A 12,875-nucleotide genomic window follows, 5' to 3' on the forward strand; every position below is an offset into this window, starting at 1 on the left:
GTCTGAATGCTAGGTGAGTGCTGACTGAGTGCTGGCTGAGTGCTGTCTGAATGCTGGTTGAGTGCTAACTGAGTGCTGGCTGAGTGCTAGGTGAGTAATGGGTTGCTCACTGTCAGTGCTGCAGGCCTCAAGAAGGCCTCCTGACCCAGGTGGCTACCATGCTGGTACCCGTGCAGGGAGGGAAGGGCTGAGCTTCCCTCTGGTCCCTGGGAGCGTTCTCCTCCCAATTTTCTCTGCAGTCATACGATAAGCACCCTTGTCAGGAGCTCCTGAGAAATACTGTGGCCTTGACTCTGCATGGCGTGTCTGTTCTGTGAAATGGGAGTGGGGAGACTGAAGAGATGTGGGAGAGGTCAGAAGGCTCTTGGGGCTGCTCTGCCCTGCATTTGAGAGTGGGAAGGGTGCTGGCGGGAACGTCTGCCACTTGGTGTGTGGAAGTTCTTAGGCTAAGCAGCTCCTAAGGCTGTGAATTTGGGCAGGAGTTTGTAAGAGTGTTGACCCGCCAGGTTGTGTGAAGGGCGCACAGGTGAGGAATGCTGGGTCCCTGCCTCTGCAATGTGCACGGAGAAGGTGTATGCCCATGGCTAACCATTGTAAAAGCTACGTGGGATAACGCCAAGAGAGACTTGGTACAAGTAATTATGCTAATAATCGTTCCTTATATTTCTCTAGAAGTTAGAGTTTAGAGAGGACTTTTCCACCCATGGTGTCTCATCACTGAGATTAAAGAGGTTGCTTTCAGAGGGACAAGTGCGAAGGGGCTTCCTGGGAAAAGTGGAATGAGCAGGGTCTTGGAGGGCCAGGAGGAGGATATGAAAAGATGGAGCATGTTACACAAAGTGAAAGAAACGTGTAGACCAAGGAAGGGCAAAGGAACATCATAAGGGAAGGGTGGCTTGTGTATCCGAGGACAGGTGGGCAGTGGAAGATAAACTTGGAAGGTAAAATGTAGCTTGGTTCTGTTGGACTTTGAATTATGAAAGAAGTTTCTGAGGGTGTATGATCTTCTAATGCCCTGTGATCTATGTAACCAAGGTCATCTTGACCACATTAAAGTAAAACCTGTGACTCTGATTATTTATTTTGACAACTTCTTATTCCTAAACTAAAGCATCTAGAGTATGTATGTACTTATATCATATAAATGTTGGATGACGGGATGAGTTTTTGGATGGATGGATGGGTGGATAGATGGGAGGATGGGTGAATGGGTGGGTGGATGGATGGATGGATGGATGGATGGGTGGATAGATGGGAGGATGGGTGGATGGATAGGTGGATGGATGGATGGATGGATGGATGGATGGATGGATGGATGGATGGACAGGTAGATGGATGGGTGGACGGATAGGTGGATGGGTGCATGGGTGGATGGGTGGGTGGAGAGATCAGTTGCATGAATCAGTTGTCTCCTCTTCCATGTAAGTCTTCATTCCTCTTTCATGGAAGCCATCCATTTACCTTCTTCCTGGATACAGATCTTTTGGTGCCATGAAGAACAGCCAATAAGGCCCAGCAAGAATTTGAGTTGTACATTATAGCCCACTTTGAAGAAGCCCATCATAAGGACTACCTAAAATTTCCTTAACCTATTGCCCTATTCTCAACTGTGGTTTCCCCAGGTTTTGAGATCACTGAGTGAGCATATAGGCAAGAGTTCTCCTTGGTTTAGTAGCTGCCTCATTGAGAACCACAAGCTATCCTGTGAGGATCACTATGTCCGACCTCCAGGAGATCCCATGCTCCAGAGCTGAAGGTGTGTAAGGCATGATTCTTCTTCGCCATTAGCAAAATTGACCATTGCTCATGTGTGCCATATGAGAAGTCTGAGTACATCCCTTGCCCCTAATAATTCACCCAAGCCCTATTTGCTGCTGTCTGAAATTCCACCAAGGTGAGAGGATTTTTCTTTGGATGAAGTGTGCTTGAAGCCGAGGACAGAGGGGACTCCGAGGGTCCCCAAACTGAGTATTTATTTACTTTTTATTGTCTGAGGCAATTGCTTTGAACCTGTGTCTTTGATCCATTTGTTTTTTCTTGCAACAGGGTGGGTGCCCAGACTGTAGCAGAGCATATCCCCCCAGAAGCAATGGGGGGAGTGTGACCTTAGAGCTGAGGGAGCTCGCTTTCCTTGCTGATCTTGGGGAGCCCCCCAACTTCCTGGCCTCCTCGTTGTCTGACCCGCCTCTCCCGCAGGGGAAGGTCTTGGGAAGGGGAGGGAGGTTGTTCAGAAGGGTTGCTGAGATGGCCGAATGAGGCTTTCCTTGCAACAAGAATCCACAGAGAGAAGCCTCAGCAGCGTTTCTTACCCTGGGGCGGAAGCACCACGTGTGGCTTCAGGAGGCCCCCCTGCCACATCTACAGGGATAGGCCTTGGTCTGGGTGTTCAGGCTTCAGAAGATGCTGGGGTTCCCAGCAGCTGGGAGGTGTCCCCAGGACCTTGCTGTCACTGGCCTCCTAAAGAATCAGCAGCAGCCTGTGAAGCTCCTGGCCACCCTGGTTCCGCTGAAGGGTGACGTTGCCTGATTCACGCCGACGTTATGCACCAATCAGCTAATGCCATGCTTTTCTTGGCAAGAGAGTATCGAGGCTTTATTAGCACAGTGATACCCAACTGAACAAGCGTTCATCTTGCACATTACATCAAATTAACTTGTACAAAATTAATATTCCTGACCTTGCTAGTGGGAAGAGCAATCAATCTAGGGGAGGTTGTCATCCCAACGTGGCCAGCCTTCTGGAGGACTCCTGACCACTCTCGCTTCAGCCACCATTTCCTTCCCCCAGAGCCCGGCCATGCACTCCTCGTTCCCCTGGCCTAGCTTGAGCCCTTTGGGGGATTATCCTGGTTCCTGGGAAGCCCCAGGGCCCAGCGGGGATGCCTGCTGGCCTCTGGGTCTACCCGGTGCCATCCACGAGTGCCATGTCTCCTTGTCCCCAGAGCCTTGTGACCTCCATCACTGCAGATGCTTTGAGTGATGCCTTGTGATACTGGGTGCCCAGGTGGATGGCTGGAGAAACCTCATGTTCTCTGCTGGATTGTGACCTCCTGGGTACCAAGCCATGCTTCCTCCCTCCCTGGAATCAATCTTCTCTCTCTGTTGCCTCATTAGTACCCTAACAGAGGCCCACAGCTCAATCTGACCACCTTGGTATTACCCAGCGCATTTGGCTAAGCTCCCCCCAACCCCCATCACTCACTTCCTCCTGCCGTCTCTTCCTCTCTGGGCACAGAAAGCAAGTCCCACATCAGGGCTGCTCCTTTGAGCCCCTCTCCCAGGCAGCAGACAGCAGGATGCACTCTATTCTGAGTTTTCCCTCTTGGGAGCCCTGGGTATCAGAGTTCTGGGAGCTCCCTGAGGGTGAAAGTGTTCTGTCATTGCCGGCCCAAGCCTGGGCACCCTACCTGTCCCTGCCCCTCACCCTCCAGGCTCCCGGCAGCCCATTTTGTGGGATCTCAATATCTGGGGATAACTCAGGGCCCCAAATCCAGGGGCACCAGACAGGTTAGTTGCTGCAGACATGGCTGCACTCACAGAAGACAGATCTGTGTAAAAATAACCCTGAGGGCACAGGATCCGGGCACTTTGTGGGCTTCCTTTGTAGAACAGAAATTCTTGTGTAAAATGGGTCAGTCTGCCTGGATTTTCTAGGTGTGTTTCAAACAGAGGGAGACTTAGGTGAGGTTTTCTGGGGATGTTGAGCTCTTTCCCCGTAAAGAGGAAGGCGGCTCAGGGCAGAAGCTGACGTGATGTGGGGCTGGGCCGAGCAGGGAGAAGGTGGCTGGGGGCTGGAGAGAGCTGCTGGTGTGGGCACCGAGTGAAGGGCGTCTGGTCTAACCGTCGCCCCCACGGATCTGGGAGCCTGGGAATCTGGAGTCAGGTGGAAGTGGGCAGAGCTGTGGGGTGAGCCAGGCTTGGGGCCGCCCCTGCCTGCTTCCTTCCCAGAAGTCCTGAGGATGACCCAGGCCTGGTGGGGCGGGGAGCGGGCGTGCTAGGTCAGAGATTTTAGTTTTGGGCATGCTCATCTGATGTCTCTTCCTTCCTCTGCCACCTTCCCTTCTCTTTATTTCTCTCCCTCTTCTTCTCCTTTCTCTCTGGCTTTCTTCCTTCTCCACAGCCCACAAGGTGGCCAGGGGGAGGGGGAGCAGAGCCTGCTGCGTGGGGAGCTCTTACCCAGCAGGGCTCTGCTGGCCCCCCTTTCCCAAAAGGCAGCCTGCATATCTGGTGGTCTGGGAGACCATCAGCTAGGAAGCCTGCATTTGCAAGAGCATGAGTCAGCCCAGAGGTCGGACCCGAACCCCACAACCCCAGGTACAGGCCCCTGGGGTTCCTGCAGGTCTCTGGGGCCCTCCTTTTTTTTTATTTTTTTAAAGATTTTATTTATTTATTTGACAGAGAGACACAGCAAGAGAGGGAACACAAGCAGGGGGAGTGGGAGAAGGAGAAGCAGGCTTCCTGCGGAGCAGGGAGCCCGATGCGGGGCTCGATCCCAGGACTCTGGGATCGTGACCTAAGCCAAAGGCAGACGCTTAACGACTGAGCCACCCAGGTGCCCTTTTTTTTTTTTTTAAGATTTTATTTATTTATTTGACAGTGGGGCCCTCCTTCTAAATGCAGAGTCCCTTTAACCTGGAATAGCCCTGATGCCATCACTCCTTAGGGAGACCTTGCTTCTTTACAAACACCTGGGAGGTGGGTGTGGCAGGAACTGCTCCCCACCTTCTCCCCAACCATGTCTGGGGAGGAACCTCAAGGTCACAGGAACAGCACATGGCAGAGCAGGAGCCAAGGCCCACGGTCTCGCTGTCTGTGACATCCCTCACTGTAACAGGAAAACATGCAGCGCAGGACCGCCAACAAAATCAGCAGGCCATCTCCCAAGTGACCGCTCTCCCCGGGGGCGGGGCTTCCCAGTGGTCCCCTGTCATGAATGGGAGTCTGCTTTGTCCTGGGCCCAGGTGTGGGGGGAGGGGGGGCTCCAGAGGTGGCCGAGACCACACCCTGCCCCATGGTGACCCAGTGTGTTACCGGGTCCAGGCATATCCTAACGCAGGGAGAGGACTCAGGGCCTCACCAGGGGGCTAGGGCTTTGGGTTTCTCGAAACTGAACTTGAATTCGATGTATGGAACAGGGAGAGAGGACTTGGCTGTGAGGGCAGCTGCACAGCTGCCCTGGAAGGGGTCAGGAGGGCCAGGTTCCTGAGCCTGCAGCCTTCTTCACACGCCGTCCAGGCGCAGGCCTGCCACCTGGGCAGTTCCGAGTCTCAGAGGTGGTCCTGCGCGCGCGAGGGCCTGGGAGGGAACCCTTCGGGTTTGCGAAGGCCCGGCCTCTGGGGCCTGCTCCCCCCAGCGCTTCCAGGCCAGGCAGGACGCTAGCTCTGGGGCAGAAGCGGGCCTTCCACGTGTTCTGCTCACCAGGGTCAGCTGAGCAGTTAACTTCTTGGTCACCTCCTCAGCTGGTTAAATTGTTCTTAAAAAACAAAATAAAAACAAAAACAAAAGACCTTGCGTCCTTTGAAAATCTGAGTGCTCAGGGGAGGCCGAGACTGTCCTGAGCCTCCAGCCTTGGAACTGACCCACAGCAGCCCCCCGGCCCCCATCCGACCCAGCCCCGCACCAGGACTCCCAGCTCAGGCCCTCTCTGCACTCACCATCCTCCACCCTCGCTTCTGGAGTAATCTCTTCTGCCTGTCTCTCCTTAGATGTCCATCACTGGTTTTCTTCCCTTCCCTGCCCGCCTCCCACTCCCTTGGTGGCCTCTGTCCCTTCCTCTCTCTGTGTCTCTCTCTTCCTCTTTGTCTCTCCCTGTATCTCTGTTTCTCTGTCTTTGTCTGTCTCTGTCTCCCCCAAGCCCCACTCCTAGTGGTTTCTTCTCTCCTTTCCCCATCTTTCTCCTGTTGTTCTCTCTCTGCTCCTCGCCATCTCCCTCTCCTCACCCTTCTCAACACAGGACTCCGGACTTGGACAGGGTCTGTCCTCCCCCTGCGTCCGCTCCCCTCTGTCCAGCCCAGGCCCAGGATGAATGACAGGATTACAGGGACAACAGGAGGCACTCCTCTGGGCCTCCCTTACTGGGAGGGGGCAGGAAGGGAATCTGAGGAAGCTTTCGCAAGCAAAACCCCTTTCCCAGGAGTCTCGGGAATTTGAAAACGGAGGGCTTACCTCCGAACCTTCCTTGCAGCGCAGGAGAAGTGCAGATTGGCAGGACAGTTCACTGTGACATTGCCTCCGGGAGCAGGGGGCAGCCATGCCTTCTCCCTCCTGCCCCCCGGCCTGCTGGTGCCCCCTGCAGCCCTGCGGTGCCCCCAGCCCCCATGGCTGGAGAGCACAGACCCAGAGGGACGCTTCAACTCCTTCATCTCCTCCTTTTTGGGAGAGATTCCCAACAGTGTGATGAAGGTAATTCCCACTTGCCCAGAAATGAGTTCCATTATGCCCCCGTTTACTCTTTTATATTTATATCAAATGTATTAATTTCTTTTTACCTAGTGGTTGAGTTTAGTTAATGACGATAATAAATATTAATGAGAGAGCGGCTACCTCCCAACCTGATTACACGATGATCTGGCTTTTCACTCCTTGGACACATCCACCGTCCCCTTGGACATGTCCATTGTCCCCGTGGCCACGTCTCAGGAGGTGGGAGCACTCGGGACCCTCCTGCGGGGACAGGCATGGAATCCCTGGTTTTGGGAAGCCAGGGAAGGCTGTGAGGTGGCAGGCTGCTCCATGTCCTGGGAGCACGGCCCGTGCTCCACACCTTCTGTGTGGTTCCCCCAGGAATGGAGTCAAATCCCCTGGAAACCTGCACTGACTCCCGTGGAGTCACAGCCGAGGGCTTGGGAGTGTTCCATCTAACTTGTCAGAACTCCAGCTTCCTCCAGCATAGACGACGAATCATTCAGTCCACCTGCCGGGACCTTGGAGAGGGTCAAATGCAATGAATGGGAAAACGGCTCATAGACAAGCTCGTATTAGGCTCGACCATTGGTTTTCATCCTTGACGTTCCAGGGGTACCGGGCTATGGGAGCTTGCAGGGAGCTCTCGTAATTCTGATAGCTTTGGTGTCACGTGAACGTGCGTCTCTACCCCAGAGTCCCCTTTGGTTCTGCCTGAATGCAGTTCTGCAGTTCATTCACCTGCCCCCAAATACGCCCTTGGCCTTGAGCTCTGGAGAGATGGATTTCTGTGTTGCTGCTTTAAGCGCCTGCTTTTCATTGCGGGGAGAGAGAGTGGGGAAGCACTGGTAGCAGATCTGGAAGAGCTCACCTCTTGGAGAGAAACTTTTTCCGCTGGGCCACTTGGGGAAAAATGGAACACGAGGCCCCCATCCGCCCCTCGCTGGCTCGCTGGCCTCAACTCCCGCGTGTGTCTTTTGAGTCTCTGCAGCTGTTGACTTGGTTTGAATGAGAGCCCCCGCCCCCACTACCGGGGCCGGCAGCAAAAGTTTCAGTTCCATTTGTTCGAGAGTGAAGAACCATGATAATGCATTCCTGGAGAGTGATATTTGGGTGTGGGCGCCCTATGGGTGGCTCCAGGGCAGGGAGACCACCCTCAGCCGTGCCTCCTTCTCTCTTCCTCAGAGTGGGGGCTGTCATCCTGTCTGTCCTTCCCAGAGGCGCTTCCCCCTGAGATAGCCACACTGTGCTCTGGGACCGGCCGGAGTCTGGATCCATGTGGATGTTTGGGCAACTATTAGGAGGTTTGAAGAAGTCATCTGTGGTGTTCGTTCGTTCGTTCATTCATTCATTCATTCACTCATTCCGTGGATATATGTTGAGTGGCTACTGCGTGCCAGACAGTAAGGTTGCAGGAGACACTGGGAGGTGGGGGCTGCTGACCACACGAAGCTGACAGTCTGTTCGAGCATCCCGGAACGTCTGGCTATAAGCAGGTGATTCCAGTGGTGTGCCTTGTAACGAGAAGGGGGAGGATGCTAAGGGAGCGAAAGCTGGGGTCAGAGAAGCCCCCGGACATCACCTCTCACCCGTGGCCTGGGGAGGGGTGCACTGGCTCACCTTACTCTTGTGTGCATCTGCCTTGGGGTGGACGCACACAAGGATGTAGCAGTGCACGCTGAACGGTGAGAGGCCTCTTGGCACGTTCTAGAAGCTGCTGGGCTGGGGAGGAAGCAGGGCCAAGACAGGGGAGGACTTCGGGGTTGCTTTGAGGAATTTGAGCTTTCTTCCAAGCCAGATGGGAAGTCGCTGAGGCTGTTTGTTGCAGGTTTGGTGTGGGGGTTAACCTGACTGGCCTGCTGATCAGTAAGGACATAAGGATCGGGTGGCTTCTTCATGGAGAATAGACGGGAGGGGCTGGAGCGGGGGCTCACTGAGGAGAGGGCGGGTGCTGCTGGCTGCCCAGGGAACAGGAGGAGGGGCAGATCCTGTTACAAAGGCTGTAACAAGCCTCTTGCTGCTGGATTTGACCTCCAACTACTCTCTTTCCAAAGGAGACGGTGAGTACCTGTTGCTCACCTACTACGTGCAAAGCTGGGACAATGTGGACCAGGGTCCTTGCCTTGGAGAATTCAGATAAGAACATATAGAACGTTAAATAGCGGCAAGGAACTCACATAACTGGTCACAGTGGCCAAGTTCCCTGAGGCTCTGCATGATTCACTGTCAGGTCGGGCTAGTGGATGGTGTCCGCCGTTGGCCCCTTAGGGAGGAGAGGCCCTTGAAGGCCAGTGTGGTGGGGACAGAGACCAGCTTCTCACCCAGCCTGCCTGCCCCCCAGTTGATGTCCCACTATCCCCTCTGACTGACTGGAGACACCCAGTTTCCCCTCCCCTCCTTGCCTGACCAGGGCATTAACTGTCCCAGTGTCCGGGAAACCAGGGATTTTGCTCCTTCGTCCGGAGAAGAAAGGACTGAGAAATGCCTCGGCTGAGTGTTCACGAGGAGCCCGTGCTTGGAGGAGTGAGCATGTTTCTACCTCAGTTTACCCCTTTCTCAGGAAAGCCATAAAGTAAGGAAGGAGACAGGGGAGGAGCCGACTGATCCAATGCCCTGTCTCACACGGAGGGGGAAACTGAGGCCTAGAGGAAGGAAGCGCAATATAGGGTTCAGCATGCACCACCTCTCCGGGCGTGCGTGGGTCCTCAGTTCGAATTTGTGGAGTGAATACACCTTTCCTTCTCTTAACCCCGTGTGCCAGTGCGGCCCCTCCCTCACCACGTTTAGTGACGAGAGTGGCCATGATATTCTTGGAGGAGTGCCGTGATCGCGAGACGTAGCAGAACGATTCATGCTCTGGCCTTTCTTTTAACGTGGAGGGAAGGACGGACGGGCAGAAGTCCGGGGCTCGGCCTAAGGAGATAGTCCTCCCCGCCGGGTCTGGAAAGGAAGCAGCGGGGTGTGTGTGTGTGTCTATATATATGTGATGGCGTCCCTGTCTTGGCCGTGTGCAAGTGTGCTCACCCGCAGCCTCAGAAACCGTGACGAGGCCAGGGGTGGTGTGTGGGGTGACACCAGGTCTCCCCAGGACCCAACACCTCTCAGCACCGAAGCTTTTTAATTTTCCTCAGAGCAGGATTCTGTTCCCACCAGGGAGGTTGGCCTTACTTTTCTTTCAATATTAATTTCCTCTTCAGTCATCAGACTGGTGGCATACTGATCGGGCTGGGTGATTTACAGCGTATTGGAGGGCATCGGGGGGCCGCACGTGGGGCAGGAGCTGGTCAGATAGGTGAGGTGCCTGTGGGGGTGCTCCAGACGGTCCATGCACACCCTGCATTGTGCTGAGGCTTCCCCGGGGGGGCCCCGTGCTCCTGGGTGGGAGGTGGCTGGGCCGAGCCACTAGGTTTTTCTCTTAGCTGGTGGTCTGCATGCCACAGCGGGCTCGTCTGTGTCTACCATTGACCCCAGCTGCTTCTGGCTGCCCGGCATCCTCCCATAGCTGCTTCAGCCGGGCCATTTCTGGATCGTGGCCTCTTGCAGACTTAATTCCGTGGGAGCCATAATGAGAGCAAAGTGCCCAGAGTGTGGGTTCACTTTGCAGGCTGTGGCTCAAAGGGCCACCTTCAGGGGAGAAGGGGCTCTGTTTCCACGGGGCCAGGCTTTTCCTTGAATCTCAGCTGGTGGGACGTAGGCCATGTGGTTTTCTCCTCCCTTCCATGTTCAGAATGGAGGCCCTTGGATTGGGTACATTATGCATCTGGGCACCTGGGGCGTCTCTGCAGATGGTGGGCTGTGTCTGGTTAAACCCCCGATCGCCTTGCTCTAGCTCCTCTCCGAGAGAAATGCAGACCCGCCCCGGACACTCTGACCAGCTCATGCTGTGCGTCCCTGGCTAGAGCGACCGGCCGCCCGGGTTTGCCCGGGTCCGAGAGGATTCTCGGGATGCAAGACTTTCCTGCTAACACCGGGGCACTTGCAGGCAGACTGTGACTCTTGGTCCCTCTACGCGCCCCCCCCCCCAGCTCCCCTCCCTCCAGAACTGCCAGCCCTGTTGGAGTCTGAGAGCCATCTTCCAGGATGCGCTGCCGGCTGAGGAAGGCTGTCGGGAGAGACGGAGATCTTTCTTTCTTTTTTCTTGTCCTATTCCTTTCCCAAGCAAGGCATTCACCTTAGCCACCCTGGCCCGCAGAAGAGCCTCCCCTGGTCAGCACAGTGTTCCAAGTGCACGGCCTCAAACTGGAGGCCCACCCCGGTACCTCATACGTCAGCTGAGCTGAGCGGGGCCCTCTCCTTGGCCCGCTTGTAAAGGGCGTTCGTGGCCCAAACACCAGCCCCTCGCTTTGCCATTGGCGTAGGCCTGCGGCGGTGGCCCACACACGTGTGTGTCCCTGGGGCACCAGCTCCACTTACCTGTTGGGATGCTACTCTTGTCTCAGCTTAGAATTCTTGGCGCTCGAAGGGGGATTTAGGAATGGGAGAAAATCACACTCGACCAGCATGGAAGAGCAAGGGAAGGGAAATGTCTGTGGGTCTTCCAGGGAATCTTATTTGTTTGACTCATTTCACTTTCTTTTCCCCTGGTGTCAAATTGGTAGGAGGCAAGTCTTTAAAACTGTGGAAGTCAATTGTACAAATGAAGCTTCCTTTTCTTTTCTGAGAGTTTGTCTGGGGTTTGGTTTTTGGGTCCGCCAGACGGTTAGCTCTGCAGCCATGCCGGCCACCAAACGCCATCAGCCAGGGGCCTTCTGACACAGGCATATTGAGAAGCTGGCTGGAAGTGGTCCCTTTTTCCCCCTTTGTCTGCCTTAAAATTGCTGTTCACCACAAGGCCGGCCATGCCTGGTTGTTCACCAAGCCAGCCCAACTAGGCAAGGTCCGGTAAGGGGCAACCTAAGTCCCTGGATGCAAGGAAGGGAAAAAGAAAGAAAGAAAGAAAGAAAGAAAAACAACAACACACACACAAAAAAAAAACACAAAAAGTTTATTCCCATTAACACGAGTGTTCGCCTGGCTGTGCGTCTCTTGATGTGCCTGTTCTAGAACCCAGAGCTGCTCAGCCCTGCCCTCCACCTGCTCAGGAAGTGCACACTGGATTTACATCCCCAGTTACACTGCTTCCAGAAAGACAAGATCCCTGTTGGATGCCCATGAAGCTTATGCTGAGTAAATATTGACAAAGTAGTCTAAAGAGCAAACACTTTGACATTTGTAAGGTCCACTGGAAGGTCTTGTATATATTTATACAGCAGGAATGAGCACCGCATACCAATTTTCCTGAACTTGTTCTGACATAATTCTGCATGGATGGTGTGTATGCAGGTGGCTGAGAAAGTGGCTGAGTGTACACATGGAGGATGGGGCCAGGGCTGAGTCGGGGTCTCCTCTCCCATCTGGAACAAACCAGTGCCTATCCCCTGGCAGCAAAACTTACTGTAAGCTTTTATGAGACCTGCTTTTCCAGAAGAAAGAAAGAAAGAGAAAGAAAGAAAGAAAGAAAGAAAGAAAGAAAGAAAGAAAGAAAGAATCCACAGAACCTTGTTTTTAATTTATTGCAATTGATGTACTTTCTTTTTACTTCGTAAAAATTTTATTGATGTTTTTGTACTTTATATTTATTAAAGATTGAGCCTCAAAAATGTAATGAGTAAAAAATGCTTGCTTAATTTAAATTGTGAATCTGTCTGTTAAGAAATGCATTAGGGGTAGGAGAAGCATAAGACATATTAATTGACAGACAGGAACTGCTGTCTCTGAGGTTGATACAAGTAATTTATTACTTTAGAAATGAATGCCACCTCCAGAATGTGCTTCATTAATTTCAAATTTAGTTTTAATTTCAAGCTGTTGCCCCTTGAGAAGAATAAGGTGGCAAATTATGTTTGAAGAGCAGATTTTTTTTTTTTTTGCTCCAAAGAAACACCACATTTTAACTATTTAATTTTACAAATACACGTGCCCATCGACTTTGCGGCATTTTCCTGAGAGTCGAGAAGATATCCTAGGTAAGCTCAGCACTTAACTAACGCTTTCTTTTTTTCTTTTTTTCCCTTCTTTCATTCGTTCCTTCCTTCGTTCCTTTGTTCCTTCATTCCTTCCTTCATTCCTTCGTTCCTTCGTTCCTTCATTCCTTCCTTCGTTCCTTCCTTCATTCCTTCCTTCGTTCCTTTCTTCCTTCCTTCATTCCTTCTTTCCTACCTTCCTTCGTTCCTTTGTTCCTTCCTTCCTACCTTCCTTCGTTCGTTCCTTCGTTCGTTCCTTCCTTCCTACCTTCCTTCGTTCCTTCATTCCTTCCTTCCTACCTTCCTATGTTCCTTCCTTCCTTCCTTCGTTCCTTCCTTCTTTCCTACCTTTGTTCCTTCCTTCGTTCCTTTGTTCCTTTTTTCCTTCCTTCGTTCCTTCGTTCCTTCCTTCTTTCCTTCCTTTGTTCTTTCCTTCTTTCCTTCCTTCGTTCCTTCGTTCCTTCCTTCTTTC

The 12,875-nt window shown here is 53.1% G+C and overlaps 1 protein-coding gene across 2 annotated transcripts in view; it reads left to right on the forward strand.

The window, feature by feature from the left end:
• TSHZ3 (teashirt zinc finger homeobox 3) overlaps positions 1 to 12,875 on the forward strand; it is a 101,272-nt gene that overhangs the window by 56,703 nt on the left and 31,694 nt on the right. The gene's annotated exons all lie outside the window — the stretch shown is intronic.

The sequence above is a fragment of the Mirounga leonina genome, unplaced genomic scaffold, assembly GCF_011800145.1.
Source record: "Mirounga leonina isolate KUSES-001 unplaced genomic scaffold, KU_Mleo_1.0 Mir_177, whole genome shotgun sequence".
NCBI lineage: Eukaryota > Metazoa > Chordata > Mammalia > Carnivora > Phocidae > Mirounga > Mirounga leonina.